At 42.0% G+C, this 15,403-nt stretch overlaps 1 long non-coding RNA gene across 1 annotated transcript; it reads right to left on the reverse strand.

Annotated features, from left to right (window-relative positions):
• Positions 1–5,268: 5,268 nt before the first annotated feature.
• LOC144337611 (uncharacterized) lies at positions 5,269–13,544 on the reverse strand. Its single transcript, XR_013410894.1, has 3 exons — positions 13,009–13,544; positions 11,886–11,992; positions 5,269–8,839 (listed from the first exon to the last, which is right to left on the reverse strand). It is a non-coding gene; the product is annotated as an uncharacterized LOC144337611 (long non-coding RNA).
• Between the last annotated feature and the right edge of the window lie 1,859 nt (positions 13,545–15,403).

The following is a 15,403-nucleotide window of genomic DNA, read 5'->3' on the forward strand; positions in this document are numbered from 1 at the left end:
CCTGCCAGTGTCATCTTCTTATAGGATGTAAGGCTATGAGCTATGAGATGGTGAGAATTCATATTTCCCTTTACTTCCACCTTCGTAAATATTTACTTTTCCTTTACCTGCCTTAGCTGTATGCTCAATATCAACACATTTTTTTTAGTTCAATATGATTTTATTTAAAAATGTGTACGGCTGAAGGAGGGATCTGATCTTTTGTTAAAAGAAACCAATTTTCATAGTATGTATTTGGTCATTTTAGCTTTGTAGTGAATAATAACATAAAAAGAAGTTTCTGTTCAAGATCTTCACTCCAGGACACTTAGCCAGGTGCCTGGCAAGATGACACATTTCCTGGTCTGAAGCTCACAGCCAATCCTCTCACCCAAGTGGAACACCCATTCTCCTCCAGGCACACATAAACACGTGCTCACACACACACACACACACACACAGATACACACATGAGGTCTTATTTTCATTGCTCTACACGGGACCCTGAGAATCCTTAATTTTAAAGTTGGGAAAAACGTGAAAGGATGCCTTAACTCATTGTCTGCGACAAATCCAACTACCTTTTAACTCTTAACAACTGCAAGTATAAAATACTTAAAATGTATGAGATGCTCCATTTAATGGAATGACTCAAAAGTTAAAAAATTAGGTCAAGTAACATGCTTTAATATTTTTAAATGTTGCTTAAAACTTATTGAGAGAAGATATACAGCACATTGTCAGTATTATAAACTCACTGACGACTGCGACATGATGGTCAAAAACATTTTAAAAAGAGAAGAAACCGTACATATTGGTGTACAACAATGTCTGCAGGGGAATGTCATGTTTTAAATTTTGTTAACTGAAATTAAACCTGAAGAAAAAACCCAAAGGTCTACAACACCGACACCCATGTCATTTTAAATGATGAGGAAGATTGTTTCCTATGCAATAAAGTGAAGATAACAAAAAAATCCATACAACTTTCACATCCTCTTTAAAAAAAAAAAAAGTTCAGGTTATAGTCACTTTCACAAACAAGACATTTATAAACTATCAATATTATAACTATATAACATATAACTGTAAAAAAGTAAAGCAGATGTTCTTCTTCAAAGACTTTCCTCCCCATCTAATTAGGAATAAACAGCACCTTCTCTTAGAAGCAAAATCTATTCAAAGACCCGTGCTAACGTTCTTAGATAACTGCTAGCCGTGATAAAGAAATCAACGTACTTTATGCTCTTAGCTCCCACAGTTTAGCCTAAATACTTGCCCTGGAGGCTTTTACTGGTCCAAGCAAGCATTAGGTCATAGCCTGTTCCTCTTCCTAATTTGAAGGTGTTTTTACCTTTCTCAGCATTCCGCAAGTTACTTCCTCCTTCCCTTGTTCTCCTCTGCCTTTGCCTCCTTTAAAAAGTTCTAAGTTTCCAGCCAGTCGGGACAAATACAGAGTGTGAGGTCCCGTTCCGGTCAATGGAAACCGGACACAGCAGTAAGGTGAATGGGTCAAGTTATAAATGACCCTGTCTCCTTTGTTCCGTGTCCTCTCGAACAAAGTGGCAAAACTGCTGGCGAGTGTACTCTTTCTGCAGAAAGTAAAAATGGCCTTGCTGAGGAAATTAAATTTATGTTCTGAGAGAGCATAGGAGAATGGGTGTTCCACCTGGGTGAGAGGATTGGCTGTGAGCTTCAGACCAGGAAATGTGTCATCTTGCCAAGCACCTGACTGAGTGTCCTGGAGTGAAGATCTTGAACAGAAATTAAATTTAAATTAAATTATATTATATGGTTTAATATGTAATATTTTTATATTTATACATAAATTTAAAATATAATTTTAAATTTAAAATAAAATAAAAAATTTAAAATATAAATTTAAAATATAAATTAATAAATAAAAATTTAATATATAATACAATTTAATATATAACTATCATATCAATTTATAAATATCAACACCTTTTAATCAAGTTCTTTTCTAAATAAATGTGGATACGTCAACAGGGCCTCCCTTGGGCATTCTGTGCTCATCCCTTGAGAGATTCTTTTTAATGAGATTCCCAAGCTGTTTGGCAAAACAAGGGTAATTAACAGGGCAGCTGTTCTTCTGACACCCGATAACATCGATAACAAGAGAAGGAGCCTAATTTGGTCAAAAGAGTCTATAGGCGTGACTGGGGCCTGGGTTCTGGTCCCGTCTTCATGAACATAGTTGTTTATTATTCTCTGATTCAGTTTCCCATTCATTTTCCCTCATACAATCTATAAGAAAGTTCCTCAAGGGAATCAACATTATTTTATTGATCTTTATTTTTTCTTTGATAGCTACCAAATTGCCTACACCATTGCAAGTGTGTGTTCAAAAATATTTCTATTTTGAATTAAGGAATTGAGCAAAGTCAATCCCCCTGGCAATTATATGAATATAAAAATCCACCCCCACCTAGGTTCTGTTGGGGGACATTTGGGAGTTCCATTGTCTTTTACTAATTAAGTTATCTGTTGATTTCTACCCTTCCTGATTCCATGTCACACTCCTTCACTGTTGATTTATTTTTTTTCCCCTCCTGGCTCTGCATCCATTCTTTCTTTTGAACATTGCCTTAAAGCTATGATTCTCAGCACCCAGTAATAGCTCACATTATGTAAGAGGATATTGTAAAAGTCTCTAAAAATTTCCAGAACAATAACAATTTAAATTCCCATCCATTACAAACTAAATAAATAAACCATATTTAATTTGGGTGGAGGGAACTGGAGAGGAAGTTAGGGAATCAAATAAACAACAGGATGTTGTAATTTCCAGAAAGCTGGGAAATGTCTGCCACACAGGATCAGAAAAAGCCCATGTACTTGTATTAGTCCTGGGCCCAATCATCTGTAGCAGACCCCGATAGGAATAAATCTTGTTAAAACAATACTTTGCAAGGGGTGCTGCTTACCTGGTTTTGTCCATTCTGGGTACTGGAATCACGACAGTCAGAGTTCCAAAGTGGCCTCATGGGTCAGTCGGTCATTTAACAATACTCGGAAAGGTTCCTAAATTCGGTAATTCTGAAGTCAACAAAAGGTTCCTGAGAAACAACTGAGCATTTTTATGCCTAGAAATTTAAAACTATTCATTCTACTCTTATGCTACGAGTGGTGACACTCAAGAAGTATATCAGAAACTAGCTTTTTCCTCTTTTCAACATCTTCAGTGAAACATTTTCTATCTCTTCTGCAGTTTTTTTTGTTTTTGTTTGTGTGTGTGTGTGTGTGTGTGTGTGTGTGTGATGGGGTCTTGCTCTGTTGCACAGGCTGGAGTGCAGTGGTGAGATCTCGGTTCATGCAGTTGTTATTTTTGAGGTGTCTCTCTTCCCTAAACTGGTAACTACTGTCCTCCCACCCCTGCTACCATGCACCCAGGAATGGGGCCACTGCAGCCGTTTACTACATGACCTTGCTGTCTGGGCAGAGCTACTTGGATATGGACAGTCCTTTTCCGGGTTTAGCCGCAGTCCCTGCCCTGTGTTTCACTCTATTTATCTGAATTTAATCTGACGAATATAATACAATCAATCAAAATTATATACAATTTTAGGCTGCTTAGCAACATCTCTTTCAATGATTATTTGATGTTTGCATCAATTATAACACAATAAATGGAATTGGTTGGGTTTAATAATTCACTTTCAGTAGCATAGCTTTAATCTCCTTAATCTGAAAGTCCGAAATCCAAAATGCTCCCAAATCTGAAACTTTTTGAGTACCAACATGATGCCCAAAGGAAAAGCTATTGTAGCATTTCAGATTTCAGGTTTTCAGATTAAAGAGGCTCAACCAGTAAGTATAACGCAAACATTCCAAAATCTGAAAAAAAAATCCAAAGTCCGAAAGACTAGCATCTAGGGTAAGGGATGCCCCCAACCCATATTATGTTTAACATAGTTCTCTCTCTCTTTTTAGGTCATTTAAATTTACTCATCAATTGGCCAATGTATAGAAAGAGATGACTGTTTTAAGGAGAACTTGAAGGTGATGTGCTTTCTGGGACCTTGCATAGTTTGAGAATGTCTTTCAGTTAACATCATACATAAGTGACACTTTGGCTGGATACGGTATTCCATTGTCGGTTCACTGTTTTGGAACAGGGTGCTGAAGAGAAGTCTGTTCATTTTTTGGTAGGTAACTTTTTTATTCTCTATATTTCTGTAGGCATTCCTGTCTGAACATCTACATAATTTTGAGTTTATTCTTGAAATTCAAATTCTTCTCCCAGCTACGATTAAATATTGACCTCTTAAACAATTTTTCTCTGGTGCTCAAACTGACACTACTGTCTAAACTTTCTTCCAATTATTATTTCTAACATTTACTCTCTTATCTTCTAGGATTCTCTATATTGCTTATATTTTACTTTTCAGTTTTTAAATATATTTTGTGTGGATGTGTTTGCTTTAAAATATAGTGTATTGAGACAAAGTTCGAAGTATAGTGATGCCAACAGATTAGGGTAAGATTTTGCCATTGAAAAGACAGTTCGTTATTCATAGTTCCCAGGAGGAGGGACACACCACACACCATGGGGAAGCACCAGGGTGGATCAGGAGAGTGAGGGAGACGGGGAACTGCGGACCAGAGCTTTTATTATTATTTCTGCAGGAAGGAATGGGTGAGGCGGAACAAAAAGGCTTAGGCTTTACTAGCTTGAAAAATTTCAGCAGGCTCTAGGGCATAGGAAATGTCCTCAGTGTCTGATGTCTTGCCCTGGGGTAATGGGCGGTGGATGGATAGTGGCCTGAGTGTGGGCTTTGTATTGGTCGATGTACATATGAAGGGTGTGCTCACAGGCGAGTTGTTTACCATCTTTAGGAATTAGTTAACCTGGAGGGACAGTCCCTCTAGAGCAGGGGTGTCCAATCTTTTGGCTTCCCTGGGCCATACTGGAAGAAGTAGAATTGTCTTGGGCCACACAAAAAAAACACACACTGGCCGGGCGCGGTGGCTCAAGCCTGTAATCCCAGCACTTTGGGAGGCCGAGATGGGCGGATCACGAGGTCAGGAGATCGAGAGACGATCCCGGCTAACACGGTGAAACCCCGTCTCTACTAAAAAAAATACAAAAAAATAGCCGGGCGAGGTGGCGGGCGCCTGTAGTCCCAGCTACTCGGGAGGCTGAGGCAGGAGAATGGCATGAACCCGGGAGGCGGAGCTTGCAGTGAGCTGAGATCCGGCCACTGCACTCCAGCCTGGGTGACAGAGCAAGACTCCGTCTCAAAAAAAAAAAAAAAAAAAAAAAAAAAAAAAACACACTAACACTAACGATAGCTGATGAGCTTAACAAAAAAAATTGCAAAATCTCATAATGGTTTAAGAAAGTTTACAAATTTGTGTTGGTAGATTTGTAGATGTCAAGTTCTCGATCATCTTGAGGACCTGAATTTGACAATTTCCAGATTGTTCGTGTTCTTTTTTCATAATAAGTAGCGTTTTAGGAGACCTTTGTTCTAACCGCTAGGAATGTGCTTCTTAGCGTTAACCACATTATTGTTTAGCAGATCTGGTGGTTTTCTGTTTGGTCTTCCTTCTGGAGGGAGGTCTGCACCTGTGTCAGTCCCAGCCTGTATCTGGATGGCTCACCGTTCAAATCTTCAGGCTCACATAAAAGGAGAAAGGAGAGAACAGATACATTTTCGACAACTTTCCTTTGCCAGGTCAGAGACTCACAAATGGGAGAGAAGGAAGGAACTAGAATTTGAGCTATTTGTTGCAGGAAATGTCACCATGGAGATGGCTTTCCTTTTGGTCTAGCAGTCAGGAATTCGCTGGGACAGTGTCCCTTCCATTTCCCCGTGTCACCCTCATTAAATCCAGCCACAACGTACCCCAGCTCTCCAGCTAGCATTGGCTGAGAACAAGAACCACTCTTGGGAGTGGAGAGGGTAGGGACAAGGATGGATTCAGGGAGACTGGTTGAAAGTCCACTGAAGCAATGTGGGCCAGAGGGAGTGGGAGTGACCGGATTCTGGGTAGATTTTGAAGCAGAGCGGAAAGGATTTGCTGATGGTTGGGATGTGGAATATGGACTCTAGAATATTTTCATTTTTTACATGAGCAACTAGAAAGAATGAGGTTGATACGAGAACTGAGATGTGAAGAACTGTGCAGAGAACATGTCTGTGGTAAAAATGGAGAGTTCGGCTCTGGACATGCAAAATTTGAGAGTCTATAGAATGTCAGAGGAGATGTTAAGTGTGTGAGCGTGCATTTCGGAAGGCAGGTCTAGACATTAGTATGGAAGTCTTCCTCCTGTAGATGTCTTTAAAGCCGTGGGATGGGGATGAACGTGGAAAGATCAAAGACCTCCTAAGAAGCTACTGTTTGGAAACTAGAAAGAGGAAGAGAAACCCGCAAATGAGACTGAGACTGAGAAGGAGTAGCCCATCAAGTATTATAGAGATGCCGAGCATGAAAAAACACACTTGAAGTGTTTTGTCTATTCTCTTACTCAAAAATAATCAACACAGAAGACTTCTGTGACCCAATATGTGAGGATTTCTTCCTACCAGCAAGCGTACAATCAATTCTGCAGCAGTTATCAGCACGTTGTCCTCCAATCCAACTCCATTCTGACGATGTATACCTGGAGGTAGCATCAGATCCCACGGGTTGAGGGATCTGTCCACAAGCCTGCCTCCCATTTCCAATGCTTATGGAAAGCCCAGGTTGAGGTGCAGCTGAGTCACCCAATCTAATCCTGCTGTGGTCTTTCAGGTAACCAGCACCCAACCTGAAGCTACCGAGGGGCCGCCAGCCATTAGTCAACTCATGAGCATACAAAAAGATATCGCTTTGGAGATTCCAGGGATTTTAGGATTCATATGCCACAAAGTAGGCCAAAGACCAAATATACACTTCACAATGGCACAGAGACCAAAACAGCAGGTGTCCTAGAGGCCGAGAGAAGAAAGTCTTTTGACGAGGCAGCAGTCATTAAGACTGGGACACTGACCCCTGGATTTAGCAATGCACAGATCTGGGTATCTGGACAAGAGCAGACTGAGAAGACAGGGAGAATGAAGGCCTAGTAAGGGCGGGTGTATGGAATGATAGGAAGAGATGCAGTGGAATGGGCAGCTGTCAGTCATAACTACCACCTCAGAAATGTAGGTGAGGGAAGCAAAGAAAAGACACAGCAGTGGGAAGAGGTGGCAGGATCGGGAGGGTTTTGCTATTATCGTTGTACTGTCATAGCTGTTAGGAAGAGAGCTCTTGACGCCCATTTCTTCTCTAGGGAGGGAGAAGCCAATGACAGGAAAGATTGAAGGATGTTGTCCTGGAAACAGAGAGGCAGGCGAAGTGGGGGATTTCATAGTGGGATTTGCGGGACTTCTTCTGATGCTTCTTTTTTTCTCAGGGAAATACAGAATAAGGACAAGAGCTGAGAGTGAGGAAGGGAAGGGTCTCTCTGTGTGTCCCACGAGGGCTACCCTACTCTGCCAGCCCTGGGAAGCCTAAAATTGCCGCGGCCCCTCCTCCTTCAGGACTGTTTCTTTGCTTCTCCCTTTCCTGAAAATCGAGTCTGTATGGGTTGAGTCTTTACCACTTGGTAATTTCTAGAAAGTTCCCTTCTTGCTAATGCCCTTTGCAAATTGCTGCTGTCTACTTTATGAATTAACAGGATTTATGCTTGATGTGGCAGATTTCCTTCCTTCTGTCCCGTGCTGTCAAGGCGTGTCTTTAGAGGAAGACTTCATTCAACTCAATAACCCAAGTTGGCAAGTTTTCATGTAGTGCCATGGGCCCCACACTTCTAGCTCAGAGCCTTAGCTAACAGCAGGTGGCCCCACCCAGCACCATCACATTTTTTATGCAGCACAAGTAAATGTCCCTGGGAGAAGCAACTATCACTGATATTCTCTCCTGCACTTTACCGCTCAACCAACGCATGCCCAGGTCACCTGGGTGTCAGGAACAGTCAAAGTAGCCCGTCATTGTGCTTGGAGGGCCAGTGCCTTTGATGCAAAAAAAAAAAAAAAGGAGGGAAAGAAAAATAAAGTTGGATGACTTCTCCCCATTTTGCTCCTGGTTGGTTATTTTGCAGGGTAGAAGGCTTCACTTTATATTTTAAAGAAAAATAAAACTTTAACTGCTTCCTACATTAAAACCTCTATGACAAATTTAGTCAGAGACTTAAAAAGCACCATTTAAAAAAATAGACTATAGAGATGTGATCCATGTCGGAACCTACTTACCACTGCTGGCTACCATCCAGAAAACATGAAACAGTGTCCACATTACATTTTTAGAAAAGGCTATTCTTGATAATACATAATATATCCTTTTATTCATTATTGAGACCCAAAGGTTAAGGCATTTGAGAATGTTTCTTTTCAGTAATAGAGCAAGGGGGAGGGAGAGAAAGAAAGAGAGAGGAGAAAATACACGTTAATCTCTTTGATTAGGGGCAAAAACATTTTAGAAGCTCTGCAAAGAAAACATACGAAGATAATAAAATAGCTGTTGGAAAAGAAATTCATTTTGATTGATTGGAAATTACTTAATTTGCTAATAAAATAGCTACAGTGTAGCTGCCATTATGATTGATACTGTTAAAAGGGAATACTTAACTTGTAGGCAATATTATTACCAGTTAAAGGTTTTTGCTTTTTTTTAAGTCAAATAACGAAAGCATGGAAGGAGCAAATTAAAGTACCAGAAAAAAGAAAATCCAATTTGTGACTAAATTTTCCACAGGATGATTCTTTCCCCACCCCCTTACTTCTTGTTCATTTTTTTTCCTTAGTATGTTTCTTCCATCCAGGTTTGTTCCAAATTAAATTGTGTTTTTTATCCATTCAAATGCAGATTCCTGAAATGCAAATAATGTGACATTAACAAAGAAGAAGAAATCCTGGCCCCGAAATTCCCTAGTGAGATTGTCTTTACTCAGGAGTGCGGGGTATTGGAGGTGTAATAACACTGAATAGAACAACTCCATCATACCTCTCCGTGGCTGCTTTAGTGAGAATTGGTTGGATGTTAACTTGGGACTTGACCACGGCAAAGCAAAACCCTGTCAACAAGCACAGGCAGTATGCAGTTCCCGCACACACACCTTGTGCCATTCTGCACTGAGTTTTCATCGCCTCTGCAAGAATCTGCAAGAATCTGCCACGCCTGGGACAGATGTTGGGTGGAAATGTGGAGGTGATTGACAAGACCCTAATTCCCAGCATTTCACAGTGAAGAAGGGAAGATCCATGTGTGTGCAAATGACCATAAGCAGGGACACAAATTTTAAGGGAAAAGAGAGCTCTATGAGGGAGAGAGAGATTGTGATGGGCTCCACTGGTGGAGGAGGCACAATGTGAAAAGAGCTTTGAGATGTTAGAGGGTCTTTGACAAGCACAGGTGCTCAAGACGGAAAAGTAGCCCTTCTGTGATAACTATATTTTCTAATCCTGAGCAGGTGTGTATGTGTGGGAAGGGTGCTTAAGGACCTGTCAACTGAAAAATGATGATGTTCATAAATTAGGAAATGTATTTCTCATAAATGGTTGCAGCCTGCAGGGTGGCCACCCTGACAGGCTGGGAAGCGGAGCCTCCAGCCAGGCCAGCACAGTCCAGCCTGACACCGTGAGGAAGGGACAAAGGGAACAGAAATTGATGCTGAGTGGGGTGCCCAAATATATGTATTTCATAAGCTCTAGGAAGTGTCATGAATATCTATGAAAGGAGAAACATGCGTGTGAGCGATTGAGCTTCATGCCCCTTCATGGGTCCCAGATACAAAAAACAGCAGCACTAACATGACCCGAGGGAGGAGTTGGCTCTCTGATGTCAAAAAGTGAAGCAGAGAGCACAAAAACATGTACTGTGGTACATTCTTCATAGACTAGCCAGAACCATTCCCTGGCCAGTGGTCTCTTATCAGTCAAAAAAGGAGAGGTAGCATCTGGCAGTTTGTCAGTATCAGTGGTGGAGTCTTTGGAAAGGGAGAAGAAAGCCTAATTGCGGTTAGTAAGGGAGTGGGTATAACAAGGTGTGTCTGAGCCTCCATCCACCATGGCAGAGAACTCAGTTTTCAAGGTTACTCTGGAGTTCTCTTGACTAGGAGATAGTCCATTTGGTCATTTGGGGGGCTTCAAGTTTTATTTTTACTTCACAGATTACTTGATTTAGCAGCCCAATTATATCAAAAGTATATCCCTCTCTCCTCTCTGTGGCCCTTGAGCCAGTAGCTATATGGCTGCAGCTATTCCAGACATCATATCTAGACCCAAGAGCTGGTGAAAAAGAGCTACGGTCTCCGCTGGAAGTGCTTTCTTAGGAGACAGAAACCCCTGGATATCTTTATCTCATTTCTTATTGTTGAGGCTGGGTCACAGGTCCACTCCTGAATCAACCCTGGCAACAGGAAACGACATCATTGTCCTCACACCCAAATGGCTCTTCTTTGGAGCTAGTGGTGGAATCTGCACCTCCTGAGGCAGGAGGCTGAGCAGGGAATGGATAGACACCTGAGCGCAATTGAGGCTCTGACTGCAAGGAAGGAAGAGAAAATTTGTGTTCTGTTTGCAACCAGTAGTATCTACTAATAGGCGAATTATGACCATTTGACTTGGAAATAGGAATATCCATTCTGTCATTGAGATCAGTGGTTTCCAAATTCAGCTTCCTCTGATTCAAATGAAGACTCATGACAGAAGATGCTGACTCAGCAGGTCTCAGTGTAACTGAGCACAGGCTCAGCTGCTCGCTGTTTCCAAAGCCAGTAACAAGGATGAAGTGCAGTGAAAGAAAGGTGACTTTAGTTCCAAAGCTAGCACTGGGAGTAGGGAAATGGCCAAGGCTCATGCTCTAAAGGAACCACTTCAAAAGCCTGGATTGAGTGCAGGGATTTAAAAAGGGAACTTTGATATGGGAGGCATGCAGGAGTTGTGTGGGCGTGTAGGGGATGTATGTCTTGTTTCAATGTCTATCTTGAGTTATGGTCCACCTGGAGCATAGGCTGGCACCATCTCAACAATGGACAGCCTTTAGAGTGTCTAATCTTCAAGTGGGGGAGAATTCCACAATGGGGCTTTTATACCTGATTTGTTTCAAATTTGCCCCTGGAATTTCTTAACAAGCATATAGTTAGATAAATGTGCATGGTATGAGTTTAACAAGCATACAGTTAGATAAATGTGCATGGGGTAATAGAGTGTATGGTGGGAAAGGGAAGAGAGGGGAATTCCAAAGTAAATGTCAAGGCTATGTTTTAAAACTAAGGGAAAAAAGCTTTCTGTAATTTGCTTCAAGGTTTCATCTTGAGACTAGGGAGAAAGGAGAAAAAGAAGAAGAAAGAAGTTTTAGAATGTGTTTTGAAGCTAACCTGCTGGATTGCATGAGAAGGGCTCAAGTCTGCTGCCTGGGTCCATGCTCACTCATGGGCTTTGTATGCTAACAGAATGATGTGGTGGAATGACTCAGCTCTCCTCACTGCCACTGCTAACTGCAATATGAACTCACTCAGCACACAACATACAAGAGCTGGTCTGTGCAGATACTGCACAGGTGCTGGGGCTGAAACAGAGGCACTAATGGGCCTGGGTTTTCAGGGAAACTTATGCCCAGTGAGAAGTCATTAGCCTCAATAAAATGGGATTCTACTAGAAGAGATTTATCAGTCAAGAATGGGTTATCAGTCAAGCAAGTATCAAAAAGCCTGACACCAGAGCTTTGAATACAGATGGATATTCCTAATTTTACTTACCCCATAAATGTGGAAGGAGGACATTCAAAGCTGGTGCAGCTAGTCATAAGTGCCATCAAGCACCTGGGGCACACTGACATCCAAGTGATCCCATGTAGCTGAGGAGGCATGGTCTCCCAGCGGGGCAGTGCCCAGAGAGACAGAGTACAGTCCTTACCTGCCACTGTCCCCAAGGCGGGGCAGTGGGATCCTTTCCACAGTGGCTACGTCCACGTCACACCCCACTTCTTATCAACTTCTGAAGGAGCTTGATACCTTGATATTCTATAAAAAAAGCAAAATGGCCAGGAAGGTAGGATATCTCATCATGGACTAAAATATATGTAGCTTAGTCTAGTACAATATAATATTAATATCAGCATGCATATATATGTGTTTAGGACTATGTATAGTGAGTTCAGTCATTCATTTTATTATGGTTTTAGAGGTTTAAGTTACAGAAGCTCTCAAGCTATTACTTATATACTTCTATGTAGATGTCTGGGCACACACAATAAATCACAACATGATTTTAAAATAAAGCCTGCCTCCTTCTATAGTAGTAAGGACAAGTACAGCAAAACTCCAAATAAAAATAACTTAAATAAGTCAGAAATTTTTTTTTTCTCTCTCTCTCACTTAAACCTGAAAATAGACAGTCCAGATCTGGCATATTTCCTCTACTTCCTAAAATCCTCAGGGACGCAGACTTGTTCTATTTTGCCACTTTATCAACTCTGGGCCTTGATCCCAAAGCCACTGCATGGTCCAATGTGGCTGCTCCAGCTCCAGTCGTCACATGACCAGCTCATTTCAGACAGCAAGAGCAAGGAAAGGAGAATAAGGTAATGCCCCTGTAAACCAAAAGTAACATTCTAAGCCCACCAACCAACTGATGGATCCCCCTCTCAGCTAAGGGCATTCCAAAGTAAACCTGAAAAAGTAGTTCAGGCCATGATAGGCAGTGGGAGTCAGACATGCATCATTGTACTCTCCTCCCTTTGGAATTAAGGCAGAACTGCCCAGCATTATCATTAAAAGATATAAGACTGACAAAACAGACTCTTTGTGGCAATAAGATAGAAAATTCCAACCTAACTCTAGTATAACATCATATGACAGATAGAACAGGCCCTGAAAGAAATCAGAGTATTTTACCCCCAAATATATTTCTTTGACATATTTTGCAATCGCCCTGCAAAGCTGTCTCTTGTGAAGAAAATGTACATTCTGTAGAGAATCTCCTTCCCTTTCCAGGTCTCTTCCCCGATCCAGGAGAGAATTAACCAAGAGTCTGGCACCTTTTAGATCTGATAAGAGCACTGAAGCCTGCTACCTGGAGGCTGCATCATAAGAACCTTGATCGGTCGGGCACGGTGGCTCACGCCTGTAACCTTAGCACTCTGGGAGGCTGAGGTGGATCACGAGGTCAGGAGATCGAGACCATCCTGGCTAACACGGTGAAACCCTGTCTCTACTAAAAATATAAAAAATTAGCTGGGCATGGTAGTGGGTGCCTGTAGTCCCAGCTACTCAGGAGACTAAGGCGGGAGAATGGCGTGAACCCGGGAGGCAGAGGTTGCAGTGAGCCGAGATCGTGCCACTGCACTCCAGCCGGGGTGACAGAGCAAGACTCTGTCTCCAAAAAAAAAAAAAAAGAAAAAAAAAAAAAAAGAACCTTGATCTCCACACCCTCTTATCTTAACCCAGACACTCCTTTCTATTGCTTCCAGATCTTTAGATAATAACTTAACTCTTCCAACCAATTGCCAATCAGAAAATCTTTAAATCCATCTATGACCAGGAAGTTTCCCCCACCCCATCAACCCCCTTCCCATTTCGAGCCAATGTACACCTTACATGTATCGATTGATGTTTGCCTGTAACTTCTGTTCCCTTAAATGGTACAATCAAGCTGTAAACCAACCACCTTGGGTACATGTTCTCACGACCTCCTGGGGCTGTGTCATGGGTCATGGTCCTCGCATGTGGCTCAGAATAAATCTCTTCAAGTATTTTACAGAGCTGGACTCTTTACACTGGTACCCCAGCATTTTAAGGACCCTTTCCAGAAGTTTCCCACTACTCTTGTTATAGCCCATTGGCTAAAATCCAATCACATAACCACACTACACTGTATGGGACAGGAGAAAATGAAGTCTTTACTCTGGGTGAAACCACCGTTGCAAAGTTATATCTGAGACAGTGAAAGAGATCTGACCTAACTAATTCCATCTTGCTTCTAACTTCCAAGCTGTCCTTATTCATTCCTGGTTGTAGACTCAATTAACTTTGGGAGGAACTTAGTTTATAGTTTATAGTGTAAAACAAAGAAGATAACAGCCCTTTCCCAAAACAAACTCCCTTCTTGGCTGGGGACTAAACTGCCTTTGTAGGACTAACAAATTAGCCAAAAGATTATGGTTTAGGACTTATGCAGCTGGAGGCTACAAGATTCTGATCCTTCTCAAATTGTTCCTGGGGATAACATCACTATTGTAAAGCTTCAGATCAGTGCTTGAGATACTTTGCAGACCCTGCACTTGGTGGCTCAGCTGGCACCACCCAGGTCAATAAACAGGTTCATCTGATTTTGTGGGCCCCTCCCAGGAACTGATTCAGTGTAAGACAGCTTCGACTACCTATGATTTCATCTCTGACCTGACCAATCAGCACTCCTTACTCACTGGCTGCTCCCTATCCACCAAGTTATTCTCAAAACCGCCAATCCCCGAATGCTCAGGGAGACTGATTTGAGTAATAATAAAACTCCCATCTCCCATACAGCCAGTTCTGTGTGAATTACTCTGTCTCTATTGCAGTTACTCTGTCTTATTAAATTGACTCTGTCTAGGCAGCAGGCAGAGTGAACCTGTTGGGCAGTTACATGGGTAGCCATATAGGCCAGGCTAAAATAGACAAGGACAGCTAGCAGGCTCAGCCTTCCCCTCTTGCTAAGGAATCACTGAGACCTCAAGCAAGATGTGAGAAAGTCCAGTCTAGTCCTTTCAAGATTCTATTTCTTCTCATCCCAGGTGTGTGTCCCAGCGAATCTCCTCTGTGTTCTCTGGGATAAACCTGTCTGTGCAAGTAGGCACTGAAATGATATTTTCCTATATTTTCCAGAGAGAGGGGTGTGGAGGCTGTGGTGTTTTTAAGTGACATGTTGCAGCCCCTACTTCACCGTTAGAGGCCTGCAGATTATAATGCCTGGATGGGCTAAGCGGGCTTGAAGGACCCTAGGAAGGGCAGTCGCTGGTGACTTCTATTCCTAAATTAGCAGCGTAAAGTCAGTGCAATCTTGGCATTTAAGAGGATTTGCCTTTCTCGGTGCATCTCCCTAAAGTGAAAGCTGCAGGTGCTTATTACCAGGACTTGGCTTCCTGCTTTCTTTCTGAGCATTTTTTCTCTTTGCATAGTTTTAACAGTTGAGAAAATGACATGGCCTGCTTTGGCATTTGACAGAAAGAGAGCAGATTCTAGGTCAGAGCACTTGAAAAGGGCTCTCCCACCTTGCTGAAGCCTTGGACTGTGACACTTGGCTGGCCTGTACAATGAGATATCCCTTACCATCCTGTGAGTTTGATCTTTAATTAGTACCTGTGCATTATGTATCAATTATATGACCTCCTCCTAGCCCTCCCTTAGCTTTCTAGAATTAGCAGGGCAGACCTGGAATTCCACAGGGAACTAAAA

This window comes from Macaca mulatta, chromosome 1 (assembly GCF_049350105.2).
Source record: "Macaca mulatta isolate MMU2019108-1 chromosome 1, T2T-MMU8v2.0, whole genome shotgun sequence".
Classification (NCBI taxonomy): domain Eukaryota; kingdom Metazoa; phylum Chordata; class Mammalia; order Primates; family Cercopithecidae; genus Macaca; species Macaca mulatta.